At 35.4% G+C, this 27579-nt stretch overlaps 1 protein-coding gene and 1 pseudogene across 2 annotated transcripts in view; one reads left to right on the forward strand and one right to left on the reverse strand.

The window, feature by feature from the left end:
• Positions 1-27579, forward strand: part of LOC103263401 (gephyrin-like) — a 324475-nt gene that overhangs the window by 105485 nt on the left and 191411 nt on the right. The window lies entirely within an intron of this gene.
• LOC103263394 lies at positions 4344-5703 on the reverse strand (annotated as a pseudogene). Its single transcript, XR_504494.2, has one exon. The product of XR_504494.2 is annotated as a ubiquitin-conjugating enzyme E2 D3 pseudogene (transcript).

Consider the following 27579-nt stretch of genomic DNA (forward strand, 5'->3'; position numbering starts at 1 on the left):
TAACATTATGCTAAACATACCACAAACAGCAAAGGTATTGACAAATTTCTATGAACTTCTTACAACTTTTAAAGTACTTATATTAACATATATCCATGTAAATATAATGTGGAGAGATTTAGCATCAGTTCTTATTTTACAGTGCTTCTCATGTAATTTATAAAATTAAACAAATCTAATTAACATTTTTTTTACATTAGGGAGGAGACAAATTTTTAAAATATTTTCAGAAGCCCAGTGGCAAATCTCAGGATTAATTCCAGGTCAAAAAGATTTTATTTAGAATTTGACTTGGGAAAGACTGTAAAAAATTCAAAAGGTTTTACGCACTTTCTAATTACATTCACAGTTATGAAACTGTGTTATGGAACAATACTTATTCATCAATTGAACCAAAGTGACAATTAGTTTGTAAGCAAATGTAGAAGGTTTACATAGTTGTGAATAAAACTTAACACTTTTAACATTGAAGACTCAGTTTTCTTAATCAAAAGACCTGATAAAGGCAACATGAAACACAAGAAATTATTCTGATACACACAAGGTTGGTTTCTGAGGCAGATCACCTAAAAAATGGGAAAAGAAAAGCCTAAAAAACAAACCAACTCTTTCGTGATCTCTTATTAAGAGCAGATCAGTAACACTAAATTGTGGTTTTGCATGTATTCTATTAATTCTAAACCTAATTTTTAAGCTAATTTTTAAAAATAATTTTAAATAAATCTATTCAGTCTTAGTTATTTCTGTCACACAAAATAAGAGCCTTTTTACAAAACTTTTTTCTTATAAACTTTCACTTTTTAAAAAATTGATTCATCTGGGCTCGGTGGCTCAGCCTGTAATCCCAGCGCTTTGGGAGGGCGAGGTGAGTGAATTGCCTGTGCCTCTGGGTTTGAGACCCACCTGGGCAACTTGGGGAGACCGCATCTCTACAATTAAAAAAAAAAATTAGCTGGACGTGGTAGCACGCGGCTGTAGTTCCAACTACTTGGAAGGTTGAGGCGGAAGGATCGCCAAAGCCCATCAGGTCGAGGGTGCAGTGGCCGGGAGCAGCCACTGCACTCCAGTCTGGGTGACAGAGTGAGACTCCAACTCAAAAAAAAAATTGATTCAGTCTTTGTCCCATTTTAATTGTGATCATTCTTACTTTAGGACTAAGTAACTCTTTTACCCCTAAAGAAAATACATCCCTTAAACTTTTTCTTATTAAAAAAACCACATCATACTTCCTTGACTACCTTGTATATAAAGATTTTCCTTATTTGTTTTAGTAGTTTTAATTAAATATGCTAATTAGACTTATTAATCCTTAGTATCTTAATTCTAATGTTAACTAGGAAATAAGCAATTGTGAACCACCATGTACCAACACTCTGTAGATTACCAAATTTAGGAATATACCATCTTGTATTTTCTAGAAGTATATGATTACAGTCTATTAATCTGGCATAGGATATGTATCTGTGGTTTCTCTGTAATAAGAAGCCAAAAGTAGATAAGCTTCAATTTATGTTCAACAATTAATGTTTCAGTATTTTATCTATTTAGAAATGATCTAGATAGTCAACGAATGTCCATCATTTAATTTAACTTACTATAACTTTAAAGGTTAAATGACCAAAGAGATTTGGGTAACTCCTTTTAAGTAGTCATATTATAAAACATAGTTATTGTTAAAAAGTTTATAAACTTTGAACCTATTTTCATCTATTTAATTCACTTGTTTGTTTGCTTTGAGTTGGACTCTCACTCTGTTGCCCAGGCTGGAGTACAATGGTACACTTACGGCCACTGTAGCCTCGACCTACTGGGCTCAGGTGATCCTTCCACCTCAGCCTTCCAAGTAGCTGGAACTACAGGCATGAGCCTCTACACCCGGATAATTTTTTGATTTATTGTAGAGTCAAGATATCACCAAGTTGCCCAGGGTGGTCTTGATCCTCTGGTCTCAGGCAATCCTAATTCACTTGTTTTTAACAATTATGCTTGAATTGCTCTTGAAAATTTTATGAGACAGTACACAAAGCTAGTTTTTGTTTTTGTTTTTAGTTGGAGTTTCACTCTGTCACCCTGACTGGAGTGCACTGGCACACTCACAGACACCCCAGCGTCGACCCGCTGGGCTCCAGTGATCCTTCTGCTTCAGCCTTCCAAATAGCCGGACCTACAGGCGTGTGCTACCACTCCTGGCTAATTTTCTAGTTATTGTAGAGTCTGTTGGGAGCCAACATCTATAGCTACATAGCTGAGGCCTATAAAGGCCCATCTAGAAGATCGCCTCTGACGCTAGGATATCATTAACACCTACAATATTGGCGTATGAATAGTGACCAGTGTGCATACATGGCAACAAAACTTACAATATTAGGATGCAAAACTCTTAAACAGATTTCAATATACCTGATGGAAAGTTGCACAGCAGAATTATTTTGTGTTTCTCTGTCTTTCTAAGCTGTATTTCTTCTTAAGATATTTTTAAACTTCTGTTTCCTGGTATACTAGTTATGCAGCTCTTATTCCCGTAAGCAGTTTCTCCTAGGGCTAAGATTAGAAACTAAATTACTATAATAGTTTTATTGCCCTGCCTCTAGCCAGGCAGAACGTTTTTCTAGTTTCATTACATGCCGAAACTCTGTTTGCTTCAGCCCGTGGCCATCGTCATGGCAACCATACATTTCCTTGTTCAAGAGTATGACAACTACCATAAGATTTATGAAAGAATTAATGATAAGGTATTAGCTTAATAAGATATAGCATAGTATTAAAGTTCAATCATTAGATTATATAAAAATTAAAGTTTAGATATATGAAACTCATATAAGTCATGGTAAGGTTTTGTAGTTCAAGAATAAGTTTTGAATTAATTGTTATAGAATTACAGGGCACTATGTTGAATCATAATAGGTTAATAGAATAAATAAAAATTAAGTCATTTAAGTAAACTTATAGATTATAGTATAATGTTAAGTTGGTAATATTAATCATTAAAAAATATTAGGAGTCATTAAACTTGGATTTAACTTAGAAAAATTTTTTTTAATCAGAGTTTAGAACAAAGAGTACAACATGAATGGTTTATTAAACATTATGGGAAACACTTTGTGAAACTATTGATCGGATTGTGTATTTGTTACATTGCTGTCAGCACGACATGCATCATGGAATTCGAATTGTTTGCTTGGAACTTGCAAGTCTTGTGATGGTCTTGTGATGCATAGTTTGTAAAGCACGTTACACATTATGGAACTTGTATGCCCCCAGCAAGTAATTATCACACTGCTGGAGGGTATAGAAAATGGTATATAAGTTGGAAGGAGTTTGAATAAAATTTGAACTCAGTCCTGATCAGACTGATCCCAGAAGAACTGCCTCTGAGTGGTCTCTTCTCGCCGTCCTGATTCCCTGGAGCAGGTCCAACTCCCCTCAGGTTGAGGCTGGCACCTGACAGCTTTGGCGCCCGAACAGGGACTTAAACCAAGTCGAAGTTTCTCCATGTTGCCTGGGTTGGTCTTGAACTTGCAGGGTCAGGCAATCCACTCGCCTCACCTTTCAAAGTGCTGGGATTACAGGCTGAGCCACTGAGCCCAGCCACAAAGCTGGCTTTTATCTTAAATTTTGCTGTTGGGAAATTAGGCAAATATCTACAGTATCACAGAAGAAAAAAAAATTAACAAGATAAACACGTGGTTTTTGCCTTAAAAAAATATATACATCAGATAATTCTCTTTTTTTGTACATTTTGTTTTTAGATACATTTATAGTTTTATAATCTTAAATATCTAGTAGAGATAGCATAAGCTTGTTTGACTATTAAACTTAAGTAGAAAACAACTGTATAACTGCATTAAATTTAGTGCTGAAAACTCTGAAGACATCTTTGTTTTTTATTTTACTAATGATTTTTAAACCAATTTTACTTACCAAAGATTATCCTAAATCATATGAACTTAAAAAAAAAAAAGTGAAGGAGGTTAGTTTCTGTATTTGTGAGAGTTTATACAAGCATTTATTTTTCTTTAAATTGATTAAATAGAGCTCTTTTATTGGATTTTGTTCATTAATTTGATAATTCCATTCTGGAGATAGAAAAATACCACAAACCTATACCATGCATATATATGGCATGTATCAGCATACAGACAGATGCAAATAGAGATACTATAGCTTTTCTAAAATTTCTGTGATGAGTCAATAAAACAGTAATACAAACTCACTGATTTGTATAAAATAGTTAGCTCTCTTCTCTACTTTATATTTTTAATCCAAATTGTGTTCCGGCAAATGGGTCAAGCTACTCAAAATGAGGGCTGATACTTTTTATTTACTTATTTATTTTATTTTTTGGTTTTATGCAACTTTATTGAAGAAAAATAAATAATTACTAGCAGAGCTATTAGTTGATCACTCATCCATTGACAACTTGCATCATTTATTCAGTGCTATACTAAACAGTGTATTGGAAGATAGATTAACTAATAGCTCCAAGCCTCCTAACAATTTAAATGAAAATTACAAAATGTTTGAGACCTTATTTTGGAATACAAAGGGCGTTTGACTTCCAATTTCCATTCTCTGTAGAACAAGAACAAGTCATTCCTTTACTGACATACATAAAATACATCACATTTTCTGTTCTGCTGATGCTATGAATTCAATACCAATTCTCCACCACATCAGTTATGAGCATGAAGTATATCATGTAACCTCAAATCTCTAACAGTGGAAGGCTTAAATAAGAATGGATGCTGCTAGAATAATGCTGTTTCCTTTGATGTGACAACAGAACATCCATCTCCCTCCCCCTCAGATGATTTCTTCAACATGTTAGAGCAGTGAGGAATGGTTTTAGTCTCATAACCAAGTTAGAGTGAAGACATTGGCCACATAATACACATGCTCCATTTTTAAAAAGAATTCTGAGTCTTGAGCAGCTGTTGTCTTGTAACTACTTTACAGTTTCTAAAATCAGTTATTGTCCAAAGCTGGAAGAACTTTAAGTCTTCTCAGATGAGCATGTGAATGAATGGAGAGAGGTAAACAAAAAATAAAATTTAAAAAGATGAGGGGAGCAGCCGGATAAGAAAATAAAAAAAGGAACAGTAATTTAAAGTTTATTCCAGCTACAATGCAGGTTATTCTGACTTTAAGGTAGCATCACATGACATACTTCTGAGTCCATTCCCGAGCTATTCTGTTGTACTTATCTCTGTCTGTTTTATAGATCCGTGCAATCTCTGGCACTAGGGGGTCATCTGGGTTTGGATCACATAGCAGTGAACAAATGTATAAAAGAACTTTAGAAATAGTTAAAGCAGGAGACCACTGTGATCTTAGAATATCGAGACAAATGCTGCCGTTACTGTTAATATTTGGATGATAAATTCTTGTAAATGCAACCTTAGGTGGTTTGAAGGGGTAGTCTGTAGGAAAATGCATTGTCAAAAAGAATACACCGCCTTGATATGGGCTATCATTAGGCCCCATAATTGTGGCTTGCCAGTGAAACATATCATCCCCAACTGGACCTGCAGAACACTGTGCTGGAGGGTCACAGGCCAAATCACTAAGTTCCTTATTAATCCGTTTCAGTGCCATAGTCTGTGCTTTTCGTGGTCGGTGTGTGTTCAAAGGTCCAGCCAAAACTCCTGATTATCTGGGTGGCAGGAAGGATTGTCTCATCTCACAGCGGCTCTGCGAGATATAGGTGCCCAGCCAGCCACTGGGCCGGCCTTCCTTCCCTTCCCCTCGCCGTCCACACCCACACGTACAGAGGGGCCGGGGCCTCCCTCAAGCTGCAGCCTTGGCCTCCTCCCCGGCGGCAGCTGGTGCCTCTGCAGCCCAATGGGGCTCACGCGCACTGCACAGCCACAAGATGTTCGCTCTTGATACTTTTTATTAATATTTATGGAGAAGGTTTTTAAGAACTGCAACACTTGCCCTGATGGGTAATCTGTTGGAGCTGTGGATGAAATTTTAGGTATTGAGGAGACATCTAGCAGCTGTTAGGGTTTCTCCAAAGTCTAAGTGAATAAAATATCTAGTCTATTTCTGATTAGCCTTTTTATTTTTCAGTGTAAGGCAGTTTTCTTTTCTTTTCTTTTCTTTTTTGAGTTGGAGTCTCACTCTGTCACCCAGACTGGAGTGCAGTGGCCACTCCCGGCTACCGCAGCCTCGACCTGCTCCAGCTGCTGCTCCAGCAATCCTTCCACCTCAGCCTTCCGAGTAGCCGGAATTACAGGCGCACTACCACACCCGGCTAATTTTTTGATTTATTGTGGAGATGAGGTCTCGCCTGCCCAGGCGGGTCTCGAACCCGCGGGCTCAGGCAATCCACTCACCTCAGCCTCCCAAAGGCGCGGGATTACAGGCTGAGCCACCGACCCCGGCTCTAAGGCAGTTTTCTTTTGGGGGGTCACTAAGTCCCTTGAGAGCAGAGAGACCTGAAGTTCAAGTTACTGAGAGGCCTGAGTAGAAAGGGAAGAAGTCCAACATGGGTGGATAGAGGGATGAAGGTGGTATCATATAAAAGGATTACTGGGATTTTTTCCTTCAAGTATAGGAAGGATATCTCTCATGTGAGAACGTATGATCTGCTTTGGGGGAATGTCATTAATTTCTTCCTATGCATGCCATTTCTCAAATTCCTTCAGTTTAAGACATTCAATACAAGGTCTGCCAATTAAGTTTACAAACTCATGCTAGAAAAAGTGCTACATACCTCATTGCTAAAATCACTATGGTCACTTTCGAAGTACTTCCCTTGGGAAGATATGCACCAATGCCAGCACTTTGGTCACCCTTCAAAGCAATTTTGGTACTCTTCTCCTGGAATGGCCATCAGAATGGTTGTCGTATTATCCTTGATGTCCAATGTCTTCTTTTCAATATTTCTTTTATCTTTGGGTAAAGATAAAAGTCATTAGGGACCAGATCAGGTGAGTAGGGAGGGTGTTCCCATAAAGTTATCCGTTTACTGACTAAAAACTCCCTCACAGATAGTACTGTGTGAGCTGGTGCATTGTCATGATGCAAGAGCTCCTTTGGGACCATTTTTGCACACACCTTTCTCATGCCAAGATTTTCAGTTAAGATTTTCCTGTTTCCTCTATGATGTTCATCTGGTCTGCTGTGCTTCTTACAGTTAGCTGACAATTTTGACCCACAGTTCTAAAAATTTTTGCAGTGTTTTCGTCAGTTCTGCCCATTACTGGCCTTCCTGGCCTTTCTTCATCAGTGATGCTTTCTGTCCCTTCAGAAAAAACATTTAATCCATTTGTACACTGCCATTTTTCTCATGACATTATCCCCAAAAACTTGCACTAACAAGTCCCTGATTTGACTTCCACTCTTGTCAAGTTTAACAGAAATTTAATGTTCTTTGCTCTAATTCAAACTCTGACATTCTTGTGATGGCACACAAAAACATGCAACAATAATGAAGGCCATTCAGCAAGACATAGCCACCTGTCGACACAAATACAGCTGTGAGACATTGATATACCAAGGTTATGAAACCTTACCAAGTTGTTTGTACTGTGCTGCCAACATAAGCACACTATTGTGAGTTTGCGAACTTAATTGTCTTACCATTCGTGCCAAAGTGCCATTTATTGAGATGTATGTCCTAAACTTTTCATTAAAAGTTGCCAAAGTTTAAAGAAGACAACATTTAACTTTGACAGTATCGTATTAAAAATTCTATTTGAATTCTCTGACTACAGAGAAAAACTGAACCTAGAACGAACAGTATATCAGGGTGCCTGATATTGGTACTATGAACTGAATTATGTCTCCCCAAAATTCTTATGTTGGTGCCTTAATTGCTAGTGTGACTATATTGGTATATTGGGAGGCAGTGTTACTCTATTGGGAGATAGGATCTTTAGGAGTTAATTAAGGTTAAATGTGGTCATAAGGATGGGGCCCTATAAAAGAGGAGGAAGAGATGCACTTCCCTCTCTGCCATGTGAGAGCACTGTATGAAGTTGGCTGTCTGCAAGCCAGAAAGAAAACCCTCACTGAACCTGACCATGTGGTACCCTGATATTAGAATTTCAGCTTCCAGAACTGTGACAAATAAATGTTATTTAAGCCATACAGGCTTGTATTTTGATATGGTAGCCATATCCGACTAACACACCTGGCAATCTTACTTGTTGTACAACTGTCAGTTTAAGGTGTATGTAGTTAATTTCTGTGATCATACTTTTTTGGGTCTTTTTTTAGTTTTACTCTTTTTCCCCCTCATATTTATTGCCTTCACTGGGAAACAATGTGCTTCATATGACAGTAGAGCCTTGTAAATAATGCTTTTTAAGTGGAGGAAGGAACAGATAGTTTAATTGCCCATTTCCTATGTAAATACAGAGTATAGAATCCAGTTTTTGTACATTAAAATAAAATTCTACTCATAGTACAGTTTTTTTTTTTTAAGAAAATAATTCCTTTTTTAATGTTTGGCATAAAATCACAAGATAGTCATGTATGCATGCATGATATTAAAGAGGTCAATAAAATCCTGACAACTTACTATCCATATTGCCACTGTACTTTGATATTTATAATGTACTGTGGTGATAAGTCTGGCCCCTAGCATAGTGACTGCTATTATTGTCATCAGCTCTAAATTAGTTTCTTTTGGGTTTAGAGATCAAACAAGATGAAACAAAGACTGATAATGTTTGAACTGAAAGAAATATAAGGAACAGCTACTGCTAACACTTTTTCAAATTAGAATGCATAAATTATCAAATAGTGCCACAAAGTAAATACTTCTTTGTACAACAAATCAAATGTGCCCTATCTACTCCTACTTACATTAATAAAAATACACTATTTTTACACATGTCCCACCATACTTCCCTTTTAGCTTTATTCTGGAAAAACCTGGGATAATTTGCACTCCAAGCTCTCAGGGTGATATCTGTCAACAGAAGTATAACAGCAGAAGCATTTTGAAATTCATATAAGGCAGAACTTAATTAAATGTATAACATATTTAAACTATTAATAGGAGATGATGGTGTTATAAAAATGTGTTCTGGTGAAGATCTAGTACATTTTTACTATCAGTGAGAAGCAAATCAAATTATGAATCCTTTAAAAATCTTTCTGGATTTAATTGCATTTGCTAGGGCAGTCTTCTTTTATAGATGTTATAGGATTCCTTAAATTCCTGGAAAATGGACAGAGTGCTGATTGATGATATGATGATTTAGGTTATTATTATTTTGCATTTATATTGCATATTTTCTCATATGGTGTCAGAGATTCCATAAAAATGAGTAGTTATGAGAAAATTTATGTAAACACAAGAGAAATGCATATGACTAAGAAAATCTCTAGTTGCTCACAACTATTAGAAACAACTTAGTGATCTACACATTGAACATCCCTAACCTGGAAATCTGAAATGCTCCAAAATCTGAAAACTTTTTAGTACTGACATTGCATCTTGTGGAAAATTCCATATCCTACCTCATGTGGCAGGTTGTAGGCAAAACATTGTTTTAAGCACAAAATTATTAAAAAATATTTGTAACATTTTCTCCAGGCTATGTGTATAAAGTATATATGAAACATAAATTAATTTTTTGTTTAGACTTGGGTCCTTTCCCCAAGACATGTCATTATTTATATGCAAATATTCCAAAAAGTGTGTATATGCAAATATTCCAAAAATATTCCAAAAAGTGTGAAATTTGAGTACTTTGGTCCAAAGTATTTTGGATAAGGAATGTTCAACTTGTATCTGTTTAAAAATCATGAACTAATAATCTAGTTTGTGTGTAGAAAGTTGCAGTTTCACTTTAAAAAACAAACAAACAAACTGGATAAGCCATATAATTGAAAGATTATAGGAGCCAGTTTATAGTGATAGAAATCTAAAGTTGCATGGTGGAGAGGGAATTTACTGGAAAGGGTAATGGAGGATCTTTCTGGAATATTGGAAATTGTATGTTGTTTTGGTGGCAGTTTCACAAGCATGTAACATTGTCAAAATCCATCAAAGATAACATATAAGATCTTAAATGTTCTCAAAATTAATTAAACTCATATGAAAATTTGAGTAGGTATATAATTGATTAAAGTTGCATTTAATGTAAAGTAGATCAATTTAGCAACAGGAGAGATGGAATACATTGCAAATAACGGTTATAACTTTTGTGGACACTAATAGTCAATGAGTTGCTAGGAAGAAGACTAATAATTCTCATTTTTTTATATGGAACCAGAGATCCTGTTAGAAAATTTTCTCAAATACACTATAATTCTTCTCCGATCTTCCACCAAGATTGTATAAAGCAGTGAAAACCCCTTGAATATTCTACCAGAACTTTCGTTTACCACAGCCTACCAAGTTTGGGTTTTATCATTGCCCACTCCTGGTTAAATTAATGACAAAAATATTTAACATAATTTGATATGCAGGTACTATATTATGGTATTTAAACAAGTTAGCTTTATTTACCTTGCTGCTAAATAAGGAAGACTGTGTATCAGAGGAACTGGGGTATCTTGGTAAGAGGTGTTACTAGGAATTTATCATATGATTTAGGCTTGTAACTAAATGTGTTTTCTTTATACTCAGTCTCCTTAGCACAGTCTGCTGGACTCTACCTGGATTCCCCCTTCTGTGCCAGCTAACCTGGAAAGTCTTTCAAGCCTTTACAGTAGGGCTTGCCTATTTGTTTCGTATCTCTCTGGGATCTCTTCATTGTTTGGGTACCAATATTGTAGTGTTTTATATATGTGTGTGTGTGTGTGTGTGTGTGTGTGTGTGTGTATGTGCATATTTTTTACTTTTTTAGTTGTTTTTTGCAGCAGGAAAAATTCAGTATCTTTATTTCCTCTTGGTCAGAAGTAAAAGTTCTGGTATTGTTTTTAAAAAATATATTGTTTTTAAAAAATATATTGTTTTTAAAAAATATATATAGCTTGATATGTGGATAGATAAAAAAGATGATAGTGCTTTTATAATAAGACATGAAAGGTGACAAAATTTAAATGAAGAAAAATAATATTAACATACCCCAAAATTGTTTTTTTTTTTAAATTCAGGGCATCTAGACCTTTGGAAAGAGATACATTTTAGCTAAGTTGTTCTAACTAGCTCATTCAAATATACAGAGGGTGCCAAAAGGAGTATGCACACTTTAAGAAAGGAAAAAACTATTAAAATTGTAATAATATATGCCAATAACAAAAGATGAATATAAGTCACTTTGACTTCTGTAATTATAAGAGGTACTCAAAGTGGTTACCATCAGCATTTGGACATGTCTTATTACAGCAAACTACTGCAAAACTTGTTGCTATGCAAGGCCTTTTGGATCTTCCCTTGTGTACATCGCATATAATACCTTGCATCTCAAACTTATCACAAATGCAGGCAATTGTGAGGTATGTTGGAGGTTCTGTTGCATACTCAGACCTCCATTGTTGTTGTAGCTACAATGTTCTCAAATTTCAAATACCACTTCAAAATGGTCTTGTGCTCCTCAAATGACAACTGTGCTTCTGTCATTTTCTTTGACTATCCTGCCTGTCGCATGGTGAGCTAACAGTCATTTAATTCACACCATCTTTTGAGTGAATGTCATACTACACATTGATACTGTAATTCAACTCAACTTTGAAAAATAATACATAATTTTAAAATGTGTATACATTTTTTGGTATAAATGGTAATACTTATAAATTAATTGAAAGCTCCTTGAGAGGAATATTTAAAGATTTGATTTTGAGCTCCCTGAATGTTTTCTTGTATATATTGTATGTTCAGTAAATATATGTTGTAATACTCAAAATTGCAACATATATTGTAATATATTGAATGTTCAGTAAATATACGTTGAATAAATGTTTTCAGGATCAGACACCTGGCATTTTTCATTAGAATTCATAATATTTATTCCTTTCCTGAGCTTAAGAGTTATTTCGGATAAGAGGAGAATGCGTGTTTTTATGATCCAATAAAATATATGGTTTTAGATTACAAGTGCTAATTTTTAAAGTCTGTTTCTTATGATAGTTTCTCTTCATTGTATTACTATAGATCTACCAGATGTCCGTTTTATGTCTTTCTATATTACTCATACATTAAAAATTTTGAGTAATTAGCTTCAGTTGTCCGAGACTAGCATGATGCCTGATTTCTTGAAGTCTGTGGTTTAATGGGGAAGGCATATATTTATCAATCACTCTAATTTCTATATAACCAAGACTGAGATAACTATACTAGAATTAAGTATACACATCGGTTAAAATTGAAGTAATCTATCAGTTCTCATGCACAGAAGAGACTAGGAGATATTTTGGATAAAGATTCCAAAGGTATTATAGCTCATGCCAAACCTGGGAAATATTCTTGTTTTTTTGGCCCCTTCTTTCACTACCACCACCCAATCTAGTCCTTTACCAAATCCTGTCAGTTTCTCCTCCAAAATGTATCAAATTCACCTCTATTATCTCTTCTGCCACCACCCTGGTTCAAGCCAACATCTTCACTAACTTAAGCTACTGTAGTACTTCTAATCTGTTTCTACTACTGTCATCCTCTAATCCATCCTCTATACAGCAACCAGAGAAACCTTTTATTAACAGTAAATCATATCATGACATTTCTCTTTTAGTGACTTTCTATAACATTCAAATAAAAATACAGTTTATTAAGGATAGACCCTGGTCCTGACCTTCTCTCCAGTCTTATCTCATTACTATTTTTATTTCCTCCCTTATTTAATTTTTATCTCCTTAAATTCTGTGAGAGCTAACAATCCATTTTGCTAATCTTTGTTTTTGCTAGAAAAACTTTTGGCGGTTAGGTGCTCAGTAAATACATTTTTGTATTGATGTTTCCCCAGTCTTTTGAGTAAAGTCTGAACTATAATGCAGAATCACAACCATAGCAAACAGTAACATAGCCTCCATATAAATTAATAATATTGATAATTGATGATTTTTGGAAACTGTAATCAACTGTTTAAGTGAGTATTTTTTATTAAAGTTGAAACGAGTTTTAGTTTTAAAGGGATAAAGTAAAAGATAAGAACTGCTATACGTTTATAAGCTCAAACATTATTGTTAGTTCAGTAAAGAACTTTTTTGTATTTATTATTGAAAATTAGTAGTTACTGACTGTGTTCACTATTGTATAAGGCAAATTTTGTATCTTAGTTAAAGGACACTAATGTTCAACATGAATTCTAAATTTGATGGATAATTGGAGGTCTTGTGTAGAAACTGGGTGAAACTTGTTATAAAAATTTATGAAAATAAACTAATTTTAATAGTTCTTCTCTACAAAAGCCATAATTAAGACACACATTTGCCAAACTGAACTCCAGGCTGCTCCAGAATGCCATAGAAAACTTTCAGGGGTACCAGATGATATTTAAAAATTTTTAGGGAAACCAGCAACATTTGTCAGACACCACACAAAGTACTAACTCAAAGTAGTTTACAGTTTCAGTGTTAGACTGCACCTTTGATAACATCACATATTTGAGAAGCTGGGTTTCCCCCAATTAACTGTGATAAAAAGTAAGTACTACAGGAAAATGAATGTGGAAAAAGAAATAAGAGCAGTAGTGTCTGATATAATTCCAAGGTTTTAGAATACATACAGGGCCCAACAGGTGCACCCATCGCATTAGTAATTCTAGTATTGATACAGGTTTTTATCTGGTTGGCTGGCGTGCTGGACCCTCTGAGTGTTGCAGTTCCCAGAGCTGTACTGCCAGCCCAGGATCCATGCTGTGACTGGGACGTGATGATGTGGATGTAGAATGTGGTAACACCTGAGAACTCAGCGATGCCGGCAACTGTGGGGTACCCAAAGAATGTTGCAACTCTCTTAATTAGGGGTGGGCGGTAAGCCAAGCCACATGAAGTGTTGCAGTTCTGTCTTCTCGGTGGGGTGGCAAGCCTGCCCCTGAGAAATGTCGACTTGATGGGCTGGCAAGCCAGGCCCTGAGTAGTGCTACAGCTGTTAGTTCAGCAGCCCTATCTGGTCTCGTTAGCTCTGAGACCCATCAACTCTGTTTGGCGGTCTGTTCCAGTTGACTTCGCTAGTTCCTCACGCTTTACTGGCTCTGCTGACTAGTAAGCCAGCCGCCGGTTTGTTCAGCTCTTCAGGTCCAGTGGTCTTCAGATCTAATGATCTTCAGCAACTCTTCATTCTGGGTTCTTCTTGTCTCACACCCAAGAAGAATGAGGGAAGCGGACAATTGAAGGGTAAGAAAGTAGGAATTTGTTGAGAAGACAGGAGAGCTCCCAGCAGTGTGAGGGGTCCTTAAGAGTGGCAGTGCAAGGGTCCAGAAGGGTTGCTGGGTTGCTGCTGCAGGCAGGAGTTTATATAGTCTCCAGAGCCTGTCATTGATTGGCAACACCAGTCAGAGAGAGGCACCATGGTCTGTCTGGTCTTAGTAAATTTACCAATCTGGAGAGGGTTGGGAAGGGCCTTTCGGGAAAAAGGGCACCTGGAAGTGATGGTGTTCGCTCCAGTCCGTGGGGCTTGTAGCAACCTGGACCCTCCTTAACTGTATGCCTATCAGTTGTCTAGCTTTCTCCTGTCTCAGTATGTCTGTCTGTCTGTCTGTCTGTATGTATGTATACATGCTTGCATTTGAGACAGATGGTGGCTCTCTTGGCCAGAACAAGTGGAATGATCTTGGCTAATTTCAGGCCAAACCTCGTGAGTTCAAGCAATCCTTTCTCAGTCTCTTTAGTCGGTAGGACTACAGGCACACGTCACCGCAACTGGCTTTTTTTTTGTTGTTATTGTGGTAGCAGTGAATCCTGCTATGTTGCCCAAGCTGATCTCGAATTCCTGGACTGTCAAATTGCTGGGATTACAGGCATGAGCCACCATGCTCAGCTAATTGTAGTTATTTAAAAATAAAATTAACATATTTTTTTCCATTTTTTTCCCCTAAACAGCTACTAATTTGTTAGGACATAAAACCTTAAGTTGTTTAGTCCTAACTACTTAATAATCAGAGCTACTAGTTACTTCTTTTGTCTTAATTAGTGCTGTGAAAAAATTGAGACACTCAGACCACATTGAACTGAGAAAGTTTGGGAAACTCTAATGTAGCTATTTTATCTTTTTTTTTTTTAAATTTCAGATATGATTTTGGCCATTTTAATAGCATTTTTTTTTTTGAGATCTAATCTTTGGCAGCCTCTCAGGAAGAAATTTATGTTTATAATTAAGAGGCAAAGAGTACTATGGAAGCATAAAGAAAGAGAAGTACTATTTCCTGTGTGTCTACTATGTTATAGGCAATATTTTTTATATCTTGCTTAATGCTGTGTAGCAGTTCTAAGATGTATGGTGATGTTATTCCCATTTTACAGGCAAAGAACCAAATGTCAAAGAAATCAAGTATTTTGCTCAAGGTTACATAGCTAACTGGATGAAACTAGTATTTAAATCTCATTCCACAGCTTGCATGATCTAGTTCCCTGATAGAGAATGAGTGATTTTCCTGTTGATGAGGATCTTGTAACTAAGGCTTCTTAAGATACATAAAGTATTATTTTTGACTTAGGAAGGTAAGTTGGGTGAAAGATCAAAGAAACAAAGATCTACTTACTATATTGTAGATCTGATTTAAATAAACACTAAAGGTTATATTTTTGTTTTTTTAATTATTAGTCCCTATTTTACATGCAAGCTTTTTGTTCATTTGTTGGATTATTACATTTGAGTATATGGTAGCCTTATTTCAATAATGGAGAATCAATGAAGATTGTTTTAGTGTTTCACATGGTATAAATTGTAGTTTGGTCATCTACAATTTGATAGTCTTAGAAGTTAAGTGCTATAGAGTTAGCTTAAAAATTTTTTACTTTATTTTAAAGATGTGGGTTACATTTCAGAGTTAGGTATACAAACGTTGATTATGCAGGTACCCTTGTTGATGAGGTGTGCCTCTCCCTCCCTAGCAGTTTCCCGCAACTGTCAATCCCACCCCCACTCCCCTGGCAGTTTCCCACTACTGCCAATCCCTTTCTTATAGTATTATGATAATTGTTCAAGGTCCGCTTATGAGTGAGAACATATGGTACTCTGTTCTGTGTTTCTGTGATAGATCACTGGGTATGACTGACTCTAAATCTCTCTAAGTTGCTGCGAAGTCCATATGTTTGTCTTTCTTTATGGCTGCATAATATTCCATTGCGTATATGTAGTCTTGTCTAGCTTGGATGGGCAGCATGGTTGGTTCCATGTTTTTGATTTGCATTTCTCTGATTAGTGAGGGTGAGCACTTTTTCATGTGTCTGTTGGCTGCCTGTATATCTTCTTTTGAGAAGTGTCTATTCATGTCTTTAGCCCACTTTTTAATGGGGCTGTTTGTAAGTTAACTTTTTATTTGGAACTTTTTTTTTTTGAGTTGGAATCTCACTGTGTCACCCAGGATGGAGTGCATTGATATGCTCACAGCCACCCTTGGATGGACCTTCTGGGCTCCTGTGATCCTTTTGCCTCAGCCTTCCAAGTAGCTGGAAATACAGGCGCATGCTACCACACCCGGCTATTCATTTATTCATTTATTTATTTTAGAGACGAGATCTTACCAATTTGTTCGAGCTGGTCTTGAACCTGCAAGCCCAGACAATCCACTTGCCTTGTCCTCCCAAAGTGTGGGGATTACAGACTGAGCCACCGAGCCCAGCCAGAATTTTTTATTTTGAATGTATTCTTGCCTGTATGCTTTTAGGTCATTAAAAAAAAAAATTCTGGATCCCATACTAAGGCATTTTCTATTTATCATTTTCTGTGCCATTCCTGTCTGGAACTTACGCAATATTTGGAATTACCTCAACCATTCTTCATATCTATTAACCTCTGTTTTTCATTTTCTATCTTTTATACTCTCTTTGCTGATTTCTGTCATTTTGTGAGACCTGTCTTCTGGTTTATGAATTCTCTTTTTAGCTGTGTCTGATCTCCTGTAATCTCCAGAATACTAAATATTGTAATATGTTTCATTCGTGAGAGTTGTTGTTGATTATTTTCAATTAAAAAACAAATTTTGAAAAGGTACTATGTGGGGCAAGATACACTAGGGATATGTGAGGGTTAGTGATGATGGGAAACCAGTTGTTAGGTTTATTTTATTTATTCTTGAACATTGCCTCAAAAGAGTAACCTAAAATTCAAGTTAGAAATTGAAGCACTCTTAATTCTAAACTATCTTTCCTGTTTTAATTTAAACAGGCTTTCCTTTTGCCCCAAAATAGATACACAAAACCGTCTGTTGTCACAGAAGCCATTCTATTATAGTTATTTTATTATAAAGGGTATAATTTATTTAAAATGTTAAACTACACATATTTATCCTTTTGAGCCATCTGTACTGCTAAATACTCATAAGTATTTTAGACTAAAACCTAAAAAAATGGAAATACTTAAAAACCTTTGAATTGTTGAGTCTTGATTTTTTTTTTTTTATAGTATTTGTCTTGCTTTGAGCAGAAATAGAGGGATGCGGAAAGCTTACTTGTAAAACATTATATTACTGCCCTTAACAAAAAAGAGTTTTAAGCCCTCTGACAGAAAGGACCTTCTTTATCTAGATGAAGTTATTTCATTAAAATATTCAGTTCCTAATCCAAATAAAGAAACATAAACATACAAAAATTTTTTACTCAATATATTTATTCCCATAATATATCTGTGTTAACTTCTTAAGTGTAGAGTTCTGTAGGATGAATTTATTTATTATTTTAAATAATTACCTGAATAACCAAGAAAGTTTGTGTTAGGAATGTGAAGAGGAAAGTTTGCTCCCTCTTCCTCCTATTGAAATCATTTTAATACTGTCTTTATAATGCCAGGAAATTAATTAATGTCTTTAATCAGCCATTATTATGAATACATATTTTATGTAGTGCTTATTTTATATTTCCTTTTTGGATGGCGTTCCACTAAGCATGAACACTCCCTTCCCAATCTACTTCTAAACACACTCTCCCATTTCCAGAGGACTGGAAAGTGGAAAGAAGGATGCCCCAGAGCAAGATGTGACAGAGGTTTAAGACAATTCCTGGACAAGTTGTAAGTAAAAACTGACCTTAGAATTAATTTGCAATTGAAATTCACATCATCTGAGGTATACAAAAAACTTTGAATGTGTGAAGTTATTCTAAAGTAGTCCAAGACTGATGGTGCTTCTGAATACCTGACAGAAACAAATGCAAATTCTCTGGTCAATTTGCCTTTATCCTAAAATTCAATGAAAAACCATAAATTATTTCTCACTGGATATGCAGAGCCACAAGGAAATGAGGTACTACAAATGAGAATCAGCAGAAACACTAGAGAGCAGAATTAACACCACATAGACATTAAATATTGGAATGATTGAATATAGAGTAGAAAAAAAACTATGCTTACTTACTGTGTTAAACAAAATAAAACTAAAAGACAAAAGCTTGAAAAAAATCTGTAGGAAACAGAAAACTCTAAAAACGACCTAGCTGGTTCAAAGAAGAACCAATTAGAAATTCTAATTGGAAATTTAGAATTGGAAGGAGTTGGAAAATAAAATAATATCATTTAAAAATCAAGTGAACTAGTGTAACAGCAGAACAGTGAAAAATAGGTAAACAACAAATACTGAGATAGCATCACAGGGAGAAAAATTTCAAAAATATGAAAGAGATCAAGATATGTTATTTCATGTATGCTTGAAATGCATCTCACAAAAATGTCCAAAAGGTGAAATAATCAAATATATGGTCAAATATGCTCACTCTTCAATAGAGCTTTTACAACAAGAAAACAATTGGAAAAAAACGTTATGTCCATCAGTAGTGGAGGGATTTATAGTTCATCCATTACAAATGATATTTCTATAAATGATGTCATTAGGAAAATATTTACCTCAAGAGTAGTACTTTATAGGTTGATCTCAAATGCAAATAGTAACATTTATATCATGATACACATGAAAAGAATAAAGAGAATACATTTCATAATAGTAGAGCTTACTTCTTAACACTAGTAAAACAGGTACTTTAAAAGTTCCTTTATTGGCTCTTTATATTTTCCAATTGTTTTAAAATGAGCATTTATTTAAAAAATGTAAAGTTTCTAATAAGAACTGAAAAATGATTGTCGTATGTTTCAGAACTTTTCTGTGCTATGTCACTGCTTTCCTGTGGTAGGTGCTTATCATGATTTATGGATCTTGTAGATTCTTAATGTATGCTTAAATGGAAGTAGATGAATGGTAAAAGTTTGTGGAAAGTGTATGAAAAATAAGGCCTTGAATATTTGCAATGCAGTGAACTCTTGCTTATTGGGGATTCATTGGGAACCTTCACTTAGTTGCAGCTTAGTAAGTATCTTAGTTCATTTTGTGCCTCAATAATAGTATATCAGAGACTAGGTAATTTATAGAAAATAACTTCAAGTCTTACAGTTCTAGCTGTTGGGAAGTCCAGTATCAAGGTGTCACCATCTTGGGAGATCCTTCTTGTGTCATCCCACGGCAGAGGTAGAAGGGGAAGAGAGCACTAGTGTGAGAGAGCAAGAGATTGAATTTGCAGCCTCAAGCCCGTTTATTATTGACATCAATCCAGTCATGGCAGTGGAGCCCTCATAACCTAAACACATCCCACTAGGCCCACTTTAACACTGTTAAATTGGGGATTAAGTTTCTAACCCATGCTTTTTGAGGGACACATTCAAACCATAGCAGTAAGCAACTTTGAAGGTGTTCTTTATTTTTGTATTCAATAATATTTGCAAGATCCTACAATGTTGTCTGAATCCTCAAAGAAACTTTTAAAATATTAAGTCCATGTTATTGTATTTTAGAATTTTTAAAAGTGTGTTCCCAGTTGGTAATAACTTATAATTCTTTATTATATAAAACATTTCATTGTTAGAATGAACATGGCACGTAAGAGAAGCTTTACTTTTACATCTTTATACATTAAAATATATACATGTAATCATATTTTGGAGTTGGCTCTTTTCAGAGACATTTCAAAAGTAATATACAAATAATTTCATTTTCATTTATTAATATAATAAATGTTATGAACACCTATTATGTACTATACATTGCACTAGATTTTGGAGATGAAATATGAAACCATATATGGGCTTTGATCAGATGGAATTTAGAACACAGTAGAGGAGATATCTTAATGAAAAAAATTTCTTGAACTATTTGGCAAACATTCTATTGAATCTTTTATGTACTTTATTATATTTCTAACTTGCCCAAAACACATCTTGTTTTCTGACAATTTCTCTATCAATGTCACCTGTTTTCATATTTTTTATTCTTGCATATCTAGGGTAATTAAATGATTTATATGTCCTCTTCTCTCTTCTTGACACGTCACTGCCTTTAAAAAGAATTTTTCTGATCTACACCAAAGTTAAAAGAAGAATGCTGTGATCACCAGTAAGCACTTTTTCATCTTGATTTACCAATTAGTTAATACTTTGTCACGTTTGTTTTCTCTTTCTCTTCCTCTTCTTTGTATGTGTGCTTATATATGTGTATGTAAGTACACATAAGTGGGATTTTTTTCAGAAGCATAAGGTGATTCAATATTAGTAAATTTGTTAATATTAAAGGTTGGGGAAAATGTGGCAGGAAATGCCTGAGACAAATAGCTAAAAAACTTGTATGTTGTCTTTGGGGAGAATCACTATGAAATGGTGGATGACTAGGTAGAGGCTGTTGTATGTTGTTATAAATATTTTATTACTACAGATTTTTCAATTTTGTGTATATATTACTTTAGTAACATAAAAGTTAATTTTTTTTAGCTGATATTACAATGTTTTCCCTTCCCATATCTTCTATAGCTCCTGTCAATCAATGGCATATTAGCCTCCTTCTAATGTCTTCTTATCCTGGTAGCCTCTGCTATAAGGATGAATTCCTTTGAGTTAGCTTTGACTTAGTTACCTTCAATATTTTCTACTGGTCTGTGGGAAACTTATGAACCTTTGCCATGCTAAACAACCATAGTGTAACTTCTCCCCTTACAGTCCTTTCTCCTTGTCCCGTTATCTTCAGTGGTTCCAGTTAGTCATCTTGTTTAGTCCTTGCAAGGAAAAACAAGTCTGTCCATAATTCTAAGGGATACATATCAAACTATCTGAATGGTTTCTTGAAAGCTCTTACTTCATACCACCTCCCTATTGTGGGTGATAGGAAATTCCAAAACACTCCAGCAACTTTTTTTCCAAAAGGAAATCTTTTACCCTTTTTATTTTCTACATTTGTGTTTCCTCAAGGATGGTGTCATGATAAGTGTGAAAAACAGTTCTGAGTTACTTTCTGTATAGTTCCTTCACAGACAATGTAGTACCCTACTTTAGCCTTAACATTCTGATACATGTTAATTATATGCATGCATTGTTATACTAATATATTTTTTTCCATTATGACCTGTGGCCCCAAATTAGGAACTAAAGAGAATTAGGTGATGATATAAATTATACTTAGAATATTTTCTCTTTTTTTGAGTCAGAGTCTCACTCTGTTGCCCAGACTGAAGTACAGTGGCATGCACACGGCCATCCCAGCATCAACCTGCTGGGCTCAGGCAATCCTTCTGCCTCAGCCTTCCAAGTAACCAGAACTACAGGTGCATGCCACCATACCCAGCTAATTTGTTTATTTATTGTGGAGATGAGGTCTCACCAAGTTGTCCAGGCTCTTCTCAAACCCCTGGGCTCAGGCAATTCTCTGGCCTTGACCCCCCAAAGTGCAAATTACAGGCTTGTGCCACCATGCCTAGCCAATATTTTCTTTTCTAGTGGATAATTATATACATCTCCTAATATGTGTGCAGTTTGATTTGAAGACCATTGCATTGAGTAATCTATCCTATTTTTGCAAGATTGAATATGCCCCTAAGTCTTACAGAAAGTCTGTATAACTCTTATAGAAATTTATTGTTTTGATTTTTTGCTGTCCAGTATCCCACCCCTCGTATTAGAATTTATTTGTGGAAGCAGTGGTGACAGTATCCAGCAACAATGGTAGTAGCCTAAAGTTGTAGTTCAAGCCATCCTGTTCCACTGAAGTACTGTTGTTGTTCCTCTTCCTTTTGTATGTTGATTTTATTTCTGTCCATCTTCTAAGCCTGATTTTCTGGGCTTCATTTGGTATGCTAATTTCTATTTTTTAAGTTTATTCTCTTTTTTTTAAGAAGGGTGGAGTTAGACTTTTTGTTTGTTTATAACCAATTATTCTGACACCACTGCTTTCATATTAGAAGGATCCTGCACACTGTTTCTATTGTTCACTTCTTGGGAACACATACCAGTGAGTGTCTCTCTTAATCTTTGGGCTCTGCATAAAATTTCCTATGCGGGGAGGGCCTTTTGCTGTTGTTGTTGCAGTTTATACTTTGGGTTGATTTTTAATCTTTATTTTTTCTTCAAAGTTCCAGTGAGCTCCATTAAAAATGTAAATGTTGATTTCGCTCTATATAGTCTCTGTATACAACCATAGAGAGACAAAATGTATTGCTTTTCAAGGTAACAGATTTCATTTTATTTTCTTCTTAAATTACTCTAGTATATTCAGTAACCTCTCTTACATTGAGCCCACACTGCTCTTGTTGCTGATTCTAACTCCCTTCACTAGAACATCCAGAAAAGCTTATTCAACTTTCCATATAAAAGATTTTTAATTTCTTTACAACAGTTAACTAAGTCTTGATTCCTTCATCTCTTTGTATTTTTCTTGTATTGCCTTGTCTTGTCAAAGTGAGAAATGTGGGGATTTGATGTGTGCCACATCATTACTTAGGAATTCAGCCTGTTATTTCACAACTACTTCTTATCTTTCTCTTAGTAGGCTCCAAGTTTTCTCCTTGTTCATCTTTCAACGATCCCAATATAAATATAACTTACAATTTTAAATTAGAACAGCTATATATGATAAGTTGATGATATTAGATCCAACTGTATTTGTTTCTGTAGCATTCTAGCTGTAATCTGGTTTTAAAATTGCTTTGATTAAAATAAGGGACTAAAGACTAATGAAGGCCTATTCTGGGTTCCTGTATTATGCAAAATTTCATTTTATTAGCCTGCTTTCTTTTCTATATCCTTTCCCTCCCACCTTCTTCATACCCATTACCTTCATAATCTCTCCCTCTTCTCCTTATAAAGCCGTTTCTCAGGGAAAGATCTGTCTGATCAGCTAGTTCACTCCATGACTTAAGTGGTTAATAGTCTGAAATATGTTACTCTTTTAGTATTACCTGCAATTTAAACAAGGAATTGAGTTGCATTATTTTTAGTGGGGCTGTGTGTGTGTGTGTGTGTGTGATCTTTATAGCGGCAGCCATTAAATTATACAATGTATGCAACTATCTACTTGTAAATCTAATGCTTAGAATAAACACTGAATTATCTAATATATTTTATAGTTCTTATACCTTTAAAGAATGTTCATAATTTTTCTTATACAAGAAGCCTGGTCTGATACCAGACATATAGTGAATATTCAGTTTTATTAATAAGTTGACTGTATTTTCAGAGTACTAAAGGATTAGGAACATTGGTTTCTAATGGTTGACATAGCATTTTGTTAAGATGTTATTATAGATACATTTGCAAAAACCCTGACTCTGAATTGAACTCTATGTAGATTGATTCTATCTAGAAAGGCAGCCTTATATTTGGAAGCAATTATTTTAGTCATAGTTTCTTTCTTAGTTTTTTGTTGTTTAAGAGTCAGGGTCTTGCTTTGTTGCCCAGGTTGGAGAACAGAGGTGCGATCATGGCTCACTGCAGTCTCCAACTCCTGGGCTCAAGCAATCCTTCCTACTCAGCCTTCTGAGGAGCTGGAACTACAGTCGTGAGCCACCATGCCTAGCTAGTTACAGTTTCTTGTTGGAGATTCATTATAGTAATTAAATTTTTTTTTTTTTTAAGTTAGAGTCTCACTCTGTTGCCCAGGCTGGAGTGCAGTAGCACACTCACGGCCACCTCAGCTTTGACCTGCTGGACTCCAGCGATCCTTCCACCTCTTCCTTCCAAGTAGCTGAAACTATAGGCACACACTACCACGCCCAGTTAATTTTTGATTTATTGTAGAGACGTGGTCTCACCAAGTTGTCCGGGCTGGTCTGAAACTCGCGGGCTCAGGCAGTCCACTCGCCTCCACCTCCCAAAGTGCTGGGATTACAGGCTGAGCCACGGAGCCTGGCCTGAATAATTTTTTTTTAAAAACCTTCCTTATGAGCGATTATAACATAAAGTTGTATGACATCTGATTAAATCTTGAGGGACAAGTCGGGCTTGGTAGCTCAGCCTGTAATCCTGCGCCTTTGGGAGGCTGAGGTAAGTGGATCGCCTGAGCCTGTGGGTTCGAGACGTGCCTGGGCAGCGAGACCTCATCTCTACAATAAATCAAAAAATCAGCCGGGCATAGTAGCGCATGCCTGTAATTCCGGCTACTCGGAAGACTGAGGCGGAAGGATCGCCTGAGCCCAGCAGGTCGAGGCTGTGGTGGCCGGGAGTGGCCACTGCACTCTAGTCTGGGCGACAGAGTGAGACTCCAACTCAAAAAAAAAAAAAATCTTGAGGGACAGAGGAGCTTCATCTCCATGGTTGAAGTCCATAAAGCCTCACATCAAACTGATTCTACTTATACTTTAGCTAGAAGGCCAGTTAGGCCAATTAGGACAAAGGAGAGTGAAAACACCAAGTTTTTCAAAGTAATAAATTTCTATGTCTCAGTATAGGTTATGAATGCTACATTAAATTCCTTTGGTATGAATTCATTATTTTCATCATTTGTTATTATCGTTACTGTGCTTCAACTCTTATTTTTGTAAACTTTTATATTGAAAACTTTTAACCTTTAAAAAAGTTGGGAGAGTGGTACGATAAGCAGCTGTACTCTGAACACTGGGTATTCTCTCTCTCTCAGCCTGTCTCTCTGAGTCTCTCTCCTTCCCCACCCTCCTCTTTTCATCCTTACATCCCACCCCCGCCACTCTCTTACTATACCATTTAAAAAGAGTTTCAGTTGTCATGGTACTTCACTCATGAATGCTTCAGCATATGTCTCTAAAAATAAGGGCATTGTTCATGATTTTTTTCCAATTATCTCAAAGTATCATTTATAAATTTATTTGAGTCAGCATTCTGTGAAGAATTATAAATTTATTTGAGTCAGCATTCTGTGAAGGATTTTAAATGAGCAATTTGGTAGTGATACATCTTCACCATTTTATTAAATATTGCCAGAAATTTGATATAGAATAATTCCATATTTTAGCAAGTGTGGAAAATGTATTGCCAATAGTGAAAAAATATAAATTCAGATAACTTAGAAATAGTCCACTATGACTTTTATGATATGGTTGATTTTATTAATTAAAATTATTTTAATTCTTTGAAGACAGTTTATTAATGGACATATGTGCTCATGATATAGCCTGATTGAATTTTTATCTTTTTAAAATTAATTTTATTTTTAAAAATAATAATACAGGAAAATTGATTTTTTTCTTTTCCAACTACCACCACAGTAATCAGTATACAGAACAGTTCCATTATCCCCAAAATAGACTTTGTTATCTCATTTTATAGTCACATCCTTACATTTTCACTCCACCCCTGCCAATCACTGATTTGTTTTCCATTGGTATAGCTGGCCTGTTTAAGAATGTCAAATGAATGGAATCAGATTTATCCAAGTTGTATGTAACTATTCATTTTTACTGGTAAATAGTGTTTCATTGTATATATGTACCACTGTTTGTCTGCTAAACCATTGATGAACATTTGGGTTGCTTCCAGTTTTTGGCTATCACAAATAAATCTGCTGTTCACATTTTTGTATAAGTTTTTGGGTATAAGTTTTTATTTGTCTATGATAAGTACTCAGAAGTATCATTTTTGAGCGGTTTTCAAACGTTCATAGCAAAACTGAGCAGAAAGTATAGTGATATCCCATATACTCCTTGCACCTGCATATGCATAGCCTCCCCCAATATCAACATTCCCCACTAGAGTACTACATCTGTTATCATTGATGAACCTACAATGACACATCATTATCACCCATTATCACCCATGGTTTATATTAGAGTTCACTTTTGGTGTTATACATTCTGTGGGTATGAACACAGACATCATGTTACCATTGTACAGGTTTTGTATCCCTTATCCAAAATGTTTCAGATACCAGATATTTTCAGATTTTTGTATATGTGTGTATACATAATGAGATATCTTGGGAATAAGACTTAAGCCTACAAATGAAATTTACTTATGTTTCATATACACCTTATTACACATGGCCTGATAGTAATTTCATACAATAGTTTAAATAATTTTGAGCAAGAAGCTATGTGTACATTGAACCAACACCAGAAACAAAGGTGTCAGGTGTGGAATTTCCACTTGTGGCATCATGTCAGTACTTACTAATTCTCAAATTTTGAAGCATTTCGATTTTCAATTTTTCTGGATTCAGAATGCTTGCTCAACCTATAGTATCATCTAGAATAGTTTCATTGCCCTAAACATCCTCTGTATTCTATCTGTTCATCCCTCTTTACCCACTGTCCCCAACAACCACTGATATGTTGACCGTCTCCATAGTTTTGCCTTTTTCAGAATGTCATATAGTTGAATACTTACTGTGTGTAACCTTTTCACATTGGCTTCTCTCACTTAGTAAAATGCATTTAAGTTTCCTCCATGTGTTTTCATAGCTTGAGAGCTCATTTCTTTTTACTGATGAGTAATATTCGATTGTGTGAATGTACCACAGTTTATCTACTCACCTACCAAAGGGCAACTCAGTTGCTTTCAAGTGTTAATTATGAATAAAGCCTCCATAAACATCCACTTGCAGGATTTTGTGTGGACATAAACTTTCAGTTTCTTTGGGTATAAATACCAAGGAGTGCAATTGCTGGATCATATATTTAGTTCTTAAACTGTCTTTCAATGTGGCTATACCATCTTGCATTCTCACCTGCAATAAATGATATTTCTTGTTACTCCACATCCTTTAAGCATTTGGTTTTGTTGGTGTTCTGGATTTTGACCATTCCAATAAGTGTGTAGTCATATCTCATTATTTAAACTTGTATTTCCCTAATGACATATGATGTGGAATATCTTTTTATTATGTTCTCATTTGCTATCTGTATGTGTATCTTCTTTGATGAGGTGTTTGTTAAGGTCTTTGTTCACTTTTTAATAAGGTTGTTTTCTTATTGTTGAGTCTTAAGATTTCTTTTATATCTTATAAAATAGTTCTTTATCAGATTTGCCTTTTGAAAATATTTTCTCTTAGACTGTGGCTTGTTTTTCATTCTCTTGGCAGTGTCTTTTACAGAACAGAGTATTTAATTTTAATGAAATCCAACTTATCATTTTTTTCTTTGGGAATCTTGCCTTTGCTGTTGTATCTAAAAACTCATTGCCACCCCAAGGTTATCTAAATTTTCTCCTGTTGTCTTCTAGGAGTTTTATACTTTCATGTTTTACATTTAACATGATTCATTTTGAATTAATTTTTGTGAAGGGTATAAGGTCTCTGTCTAGATTGA

This window comes from Carlito syrichta, unplaced genomic scaffold, assembly GCF_000164805.1.
Source record: "Carlito syrichta isolate Samal-C Ts95f unplaced genomic scaffold, Tarsius_syrichta-2.0.1 Scaffold305058, whole genome shotgun sequence".
In the NCBI taxonomy this organism is placed as follows: Eukaryota; Metazoa; Chordata; class Mammalia; order Primates; family Tarsiidae; genus Carlito; species Carlito syrichta.